The following is a 7,642-nucleotide window of genomic DNA, read 5'->3' as shown; positions in this document are numbered from 1 at the left end:
AAAAGAAAAAACAAGAAGGAGGATCTTAATATAGCAAAAAGTAATCAACCTTTTGCTGTGGGGAGAAAACAAGAGATTGAAGCTGTTCTTTTAATTTAAAAGAGCATCATAAACTACACACATAAATATTCCTTACCATGCGTCCTTGTATAGTTTTAAGGCTAGCTTGTTAAAAAGAGAAAAGAAAAACCCTTTCTGGTGGCACAGATTTCAAATTTTACAAATATAGTTCATCTCTTTTTATACATAGAAAGTCTAGGTGGGAGTATTTATAGATCACTCATTAACAAAATCTTCACATCAGTAATGAGATTCGAACTTGTGGCCTTATAGGTTATAAGCTGACTCCTTACCAAATGAGCTAATTGTTATTGACATAACAATATCATATGTTATGTACTTCATTCTTAAAGTTGTCAAATTTTCAGTTTCCATATTGAATATAACATTGGCCAAAAAAATATTGAATATACATCACTGTATAAATTTGTCATATTTTAACCGTTAATATATGGCGATTAAATAGACAAACATCAAATAATGTGAGGAAAAATAAACCCTACACACACGCACACGCATGTGCCATATATTTCAGATCATTCTTTTGATTTTTAACTGAATGTGGAGTAGTGCTAGCTAGCTAGTAATATTCTATTCAACAATTTCTCATTCTCATGTACTCTAGAAACTAAAGACGACCTATGAATAATGAGATTGACTAAAGTATTTATATGTAATATAATGATATTCATATTGATTACCACATGTGCCATGCATGATCATGACAATTTAATTTTAAAAAACAAATAAGTCGAACTAGATGTCTCTAATGTAATGCTCAAAAAAGAATAATGATTTTTTTTTTATAATCATATCCAATTTTTTTTAAACATTTGAATCGAGATGAAACATGTGAAAATAAAAATATAAAGAACGGCAGGAGAAAACCGCATTTGGAACCTAATAAATGCTTTTATATTTTATACGTACAGACTGACTTTATCATTACCTTTCTAAAAGAAGCTTTAGATGGTATGCATTATTTAGGAAAAATTAATCTTTTTATTCTTATAATTTTGAATTAATTGTAATTTAGTCCTTGAACTTTTACATGATACAATTAAATACGTATAATTTAATCATTTAAAATATTATTCTATATATTTTAGAAAATAAAATTATATGCTCATGAAATTTGGATATTAAAGTTTCAAACGATTAAAACTATAGAGCTTGAGTTGTAATAGGTTAAAGTTTAGTGATTCAGTCTCAATTGAATCAAAAGTATAAGATATGAGTGGCACTGAATCAAAGATTAAAAATTGAACCACAACCAAGTCAAAACTATAAGAATCAAAAGATTAATTTTTTGATTATTATATTTATAAAATAATATTCTAGTACTAATAGTTGGAGTACATATTCCTCCACAATTCTTGCCCTTTATGGAATAAGAATATATGAGAGAGCAAGAATCTCACTTCACTTTTGTTTCGTCATTTTGGAAATTCGAACGAAATGAAGCAACGAAGTCGTATAAGATCTGTCAAACCATCCTGAAAGAGACAAATCATTCTGCTCACTATTTTGTGAGAGTTGAATTTGATCAATATATGTTTACTAAATTAATGAATCGAATTTTAAGCTGGCAAATATTCGATTTGGTTCAACTTAATTATGATGGATTTTTTTTTTCCTACTCATCCTTTGTTGAACTGTGTTTTCAGAAAATAAATTATCATATTAGTTTCCAAAATATTAACATTATTATTGAATTAAAGTGGCACAAAAATGGAGTATTTCTGACAGAAAAATTAAAGTAAATAGTGATATATTTTAAAAACCTATGATACTGACAAATTATATTTTGATATTTAAATCAATTATATGTTTATTTATTATAATTAACATTATAATACTTACAAATATATATATATATATTCTTCTATCAAACACATTTACAAACAGACCTACTACATAAAATTGGACACATCTTGTTAATTTGTGTGTGGATGTGTCTAAAGAAAGAAACCCCACATTTCGTAGAAATGTGGAAAACCAAGTGCGTAGCTAAAACAAACAGCAAACTAATGATGGAATTTCATTACAAAAAAGACTGTCACTGATTGATTAGCTAGCTGATTAGTAAGACATCTTAATAGCTATTACCGTATATATATACGATAATAGCCCTTAAGATGTCTTACCTCCGCAATTCCAACATCTTCCACTTAAACTAATCCATATACAATCTATTCTAGATAGTTTTTATAATTTTTTTATTTCATGTTTTAAAGGAAATATTTTATTTCATGTTTTAAAGGAAATAAGCTGATTGAAGACATCATTTAATTGTCAATCTTCAAAATAATTATTCAAGTTTAAAAATAAAATACGAAATTGAAATTTCAACTATATAAAGTAGCCATTCTCTTTAAATTTTATTATCAAGTATCTAAATAAATCACTATATTAAAATAATAATAATAATAATAATATTTAATAATAATATCAATCTAATTGATAAGATTAGTCATAAAAATGTTATACAAGTTTGAGTTTAAATTCAATTATTGATGTAAATATATTATTAATGAGTAGTTTGTAAATATAACTTTATGATATACATATTCTAAGGAGAAGTGAAGTGATATCCAGACAAAATAATATAGGATTGAAATTTTAGATGGGACCAAATTAATTTTTTGTAAACAAAATAAAATCCAAATCATGTTTTTTTGGCTTTTTTTTTTTTTTTGAAAAGAAAAATTTCATTAAAAATGTAATTACAAAAGGTACAAGATGAACTAATATAACTTCTTATAAATCTACACCTATATATTTACAAAGTATCTTATACAAGCTATAATTTTCATAAATTATAAATGGGACTTTTCTCTACAATTTATTATCCATAAATCAAATGAAGAATGTTGTCTATATTGGGCTTCTTGAAAATATTTATTTTATTTATTATTAGTTTTATATTTTTCTTTTCTACTATTTTATTATTTAAGTTTGAATTCTTCAGTTAAAATGTATATCAAGTTATTATTGATTTTTATTGATACATTATATATATATATATATATATATAATATATATATATATAGCCACCTTATCTATAATTAAAAAGCGACCGAGATTGGAGAAGGCATAAAGTGAGGGAATCGCGCGATAGAGACAGCTGGCTTTATTGGTATGGCGTTCCCTATTGATGAGTATATCATTGTGTGTCAGCAAATATGAATACCTTAGACTTTCCCGTTTTGGGATTTCTCCATACTTTTTCCCCAGTAAGGTTCTTCATTAATTTCCACTTTTAGTAATTCACAACATATAAATCACTTGAATTAATTAATATTAAAAAAAATTTCCCTATAATTTAAAATGAGGAATTGTAACATTCATTTTTGGGAGAAGTACAATCAAGTCCTAAAAAAAATTACAAAACAAGTCCATGAAATTGTCAATTTTTTATTTTGGAACGCATCATTACAAGCTGCTTAGGTTGTTATTGTGACTTTTTTTTATTATTTTTTTTTCTTTAGAACTTGATTGTAATTATTCTTTCATTCTTTTGGGTTTGATAAATGAAAAATATTAAAAATAAAAAAATATTGTAAACATATTCTCACCCTTTATCTATTTTTTTTTTGCCAACTATCTTTTTTTTTCCAAAGCAAGGAACACTTTTACTTCAAATAAATTCACACACCTATGCGCATTATTGAATGATGTAGGAGGTTAAAATAACCATGGTACAAAAACAAACCAAATCAAACCGGCTAGTTCAATTAGAAAACCGATAAATGAGTGAGCAGTTCAATTTGATTTAAGTGTCAAACCAGTATCGACCCAGTCAAATTGGTGTGAACTGGTTGGATAATATTATGTTACCATTAGTCCTATTTTTGCTCATTTAGCTCCTAATATTTTAGTGACTATAGATTTGAATGAATTTTAATGATGCTTTTGTATTAATGATTATTAATTTTAGTTATTGAGAAATCATAAAAATCAAAATTCTCAATGTTGTTGCACTTTATTATTGTTATAATCAAATTATTGTATTTCCTTGTATTTTATTTTCAATTAAATTATATTTTTAATATGACCGTTTGATCTCGAGTTGACACCGGTCTGCCTCATGGACTCTTGAACTACTATTTCAATCAATTTAGTGTCTGACCCAGTTTTTTGTTCTTTGAAAATAACCAAACCAAGCAGTGAACAAAGAATCTAAGTTTTCACTTATACATATATTTTATTGCGGGATATGTTGCTTTGAGTCCCAGTCTCCTAGAATTTGTGCTTAATGATTGGTATTTGAATTTGAAATTAATGGCCAGAGAATTTTGCCGGAAGAGTTTAGAAGCATCCTTGGCTTTTAGCTTCAGGGAAAATTACACTCAGGTCCCACAGAGCACAATTAATATCAAAAAGGTCCCATGAAATCACAAAATGATTCTGAAGTCCCTAGGGACCTGTGTGTAATTAATTCTAATTGTGAAATTACCTACTTACCCCTGTTAATTTTATTGCAACAATTCGTTTACAATCTCAACAATGGCTGTTAACAACCGAGAAGACGTGATTGACAACCTTGGCAGTGCTCATGACAACTCACTCTGTGGAATTCCAGGGGCATTATTGAGGTTGTTAACCACCTCTTCTCGGGTTGTTAACAGCCACTGTTGATGTTGTAAATAGGTTCTAATTTTATTGCAGCAATTCGTTTACAATCTCAACAGTGGCTGTTAACAACCCGAGAAGACGTGATTGACAACCTCGGCAGTGCTCATGACAACTCACTTGTGAAATACCAGGGGCGTTGTTGAGGTTGTTAACCACCTCTTCTCGGGTTGTTAACAGTCACTGTTGAGGTTGTAAATAGATTCAAATTAACAGGGGTAACTACGTAATTTCACAATTAGAATTAATTACACACAGGTCCCTGGGGACTTCAGAATCATTTTGCGATTTCGAGGGACCTTTTTGATATTAATTAGTGTAATTTTCCCTTAGCTTTATTCCATTATATCTCAAATTCCATCACTGGCGGTCTATATACATCTCCTTTGCATTTCTTCTTTAAGCTACGTATTTCTCACTATATGTTTTTTATTTCATTGATTCAACATAAAGTATTCTTTTTCCTGCTTAACATCTGTCACATCCTGAATTTTAGGCATACAAGTATCAAAATTAGCCTGAAATGGGTAGGCTACTAGACTTTTTTTGGCATAGGTCCTAGAGATTCCCTAAAAGGACAATAGGATTCCCAGGGACTAAATCGCAAAATGAAAGTTTTCTGAGATTGAGAAAAAAGGAAGTTAGAAACTCGGAAGAAGTCTTAGGGCCCAAGAATGAAAAATAGAGATAAATATAGGCCAAAAGTTGTGTTGGAGGCCTCAATGAGGTGAATTTTGAGGTTAAGCCAAACTATGAGCAAAGTTGTAATTTTACAAAGTTTTGGGCTGGTAAGGGTAAAAATAGAAATTATGCCCGAATATCCCAGAAAATCTCAGCAAATAAGAAATGGTAGGTTAAGGCCTGAACACTTCAAAAAAATTTCAAAAAAATAGGAATAAGGTTTAGAGGCCTGTATGAGGCTAAAAATGACAAAAATGCCCCCAGAAGGAAATTGTGGAATTCCTAGGGTTTTGACTGATTTGAAATATTTTCAAAAATGAATTATTTAAAGTATAGGGAGGCCTCAGATAATTGGAAAAAAATGAAAAAAAAAATACTTGAGGAATTATCATAGGTTTTTAAAAATAATTCCGTCCCCAAAAAGCGAAGAGGTTGACTTTAATAGAATTTAAAACCTATTTATACACTATCCAGGGAAAGTCAAAGTCAACTGTCTAGATATTGACTTTAGACTTAAAGAAAAATTAGAGGAATTCCTCATGATGAATAAATAGTACTAGTACTTGGAGAAAGATTCTCGGAGTCATAGACCGGTAGAAAGAATTCAATCAAATTCACTCTGAAATAGATATTATTATTTATTTAGTTATTTTAATGGAAGAACAAGAGAAGAGCATCACTTCCTCTTTAGACATGTTATATAATGCCATGTAGATTTATTTGAGGTAAGAAAATGGTACAAAAACATGTCTCAGTAATCCCGGGTAAGTCAGGACCCGAAAAAGTATCCTATATAGTGTCGAATGGCAAGATAGGTGGAGGAATACCTAAGGGCTATATTTTGCACGAATTTTATATTAATTTCCTCCCTATTTTTATGCCACAATGATGAAGGGATATGGGAGAGACAAGTGTACGGTCAAATAGAAAAAAGATGGATGACACATGTACGAGTGGATGCAAAACACGTGTACGGCCGGATACAAGACATGTGTACAGTTGGATTAGAGACACGTGGCTTGATGATGCAAGCATGATGTCATCAAGATGACATAAGCATGATGTCATAGGACACTTGTCACTACAAGATTAAAAAGAAAAATGGACAGTTAAGATCAAGCCACATATTTTTAAGATCAACGGCCCAAATTCAGTCTTGTTTTCTATAAATACCTTCTCCCCACCCCTCATTTTCGTGCAAGCCATGGAACCTATGAGGAAACTCTTACAAAATCGATTCTAGAGAGAGAAATAAGAGGGAGAGAGAAAGGCCAAGCGGTCATATGCAAGATCAAGCTCCAAAACAATGTATGTTCATGGTTTTTAATGTAGTTTTCACTACCCTTGTTGTTGTTGAGCTTGGTTATAGATTTTAATGATTTTTGGGAGCTTGGAACTCTAGGGAAACATGCTGCATGAAATTCTTAAGAATAGGGAAAGATGAAATTGATGTTAGAATAATGTTTAAAGGCTTAAAAGGAACAAAAATCAAGTGGCTTTATGTTGAAATTGGTTGAATTTCAAGACTATGTAACTTGAGTTATATTTGGGTCAAGGATAGTTCATGGGGAAGAAGTTTGATTTTGATTATTTTAAGCTTGGAAATGGATTGTACATGCAAAATTGTGTGGGAATAGCATGTAGAATTAATTTTAGAAAGGTCGGAAATCAAGCTCAAAAGTTAGAAGTTAATATTGCTCAAAGAAAACAAAGTGTTGATATTATTGATTACCATGGCTCTAATAAATGAATGGAAATGATATGTTGATGCATTTAGGATCATGAGACATTGAGGAAGATGAATGACAAAGGTTGAGCAAGCAACTTTAATGGCTGGTAGTAAAGAGAAAGTTTAAAGACACAAGATAGCAAACTTGAACTTACTCTTATGTTCTTGGTATTTGCTTGCATGTATGATATGTTTTTATGTTATATAATTTTATGAACTCATGTGTTGTGATTGTGAATGTATTTGAAATATGCCATAGGTCTATGTGTTTTATGATAAATGCATGATGATTTCTAAACACGTCATTATGTTATAAAGGTGTGAAGTTGCAAGCATGTTATAAATACCAAGCTTGCCATGTATGTTTGGGTGGTTATTGTTTGCTACTGAGATTCTCCTGAATCTCACCTCTTCCTAACCAACCATTTAGGTCAAGTGTGATGGACAATGATTGCAAGAAGGAGAGCATTGAGAAGGAAGGAGAAGAAAGTGGAGAATTATTCATGTTAATGAATGAAGCTATTGGTTAATGTATAA

This window comes from Neltuma alba, unplaced genomic scaffold (assembly GCF_004799145.2).
Source record: "Neltuma alba isolate B1F8T4 unplaced genomic scaffold, ASM479914v2 tig00010857_pilon, whole genome shotgun sequence".
NCBI lineage: Eukaryota > Viridiplantae > Streptophyta > Magnoliopsida > Fabales > Fabaceae > Neltuma > Neltuma alba.
This window is presented reverse-complemented; position numbering follows the sequence as displayed.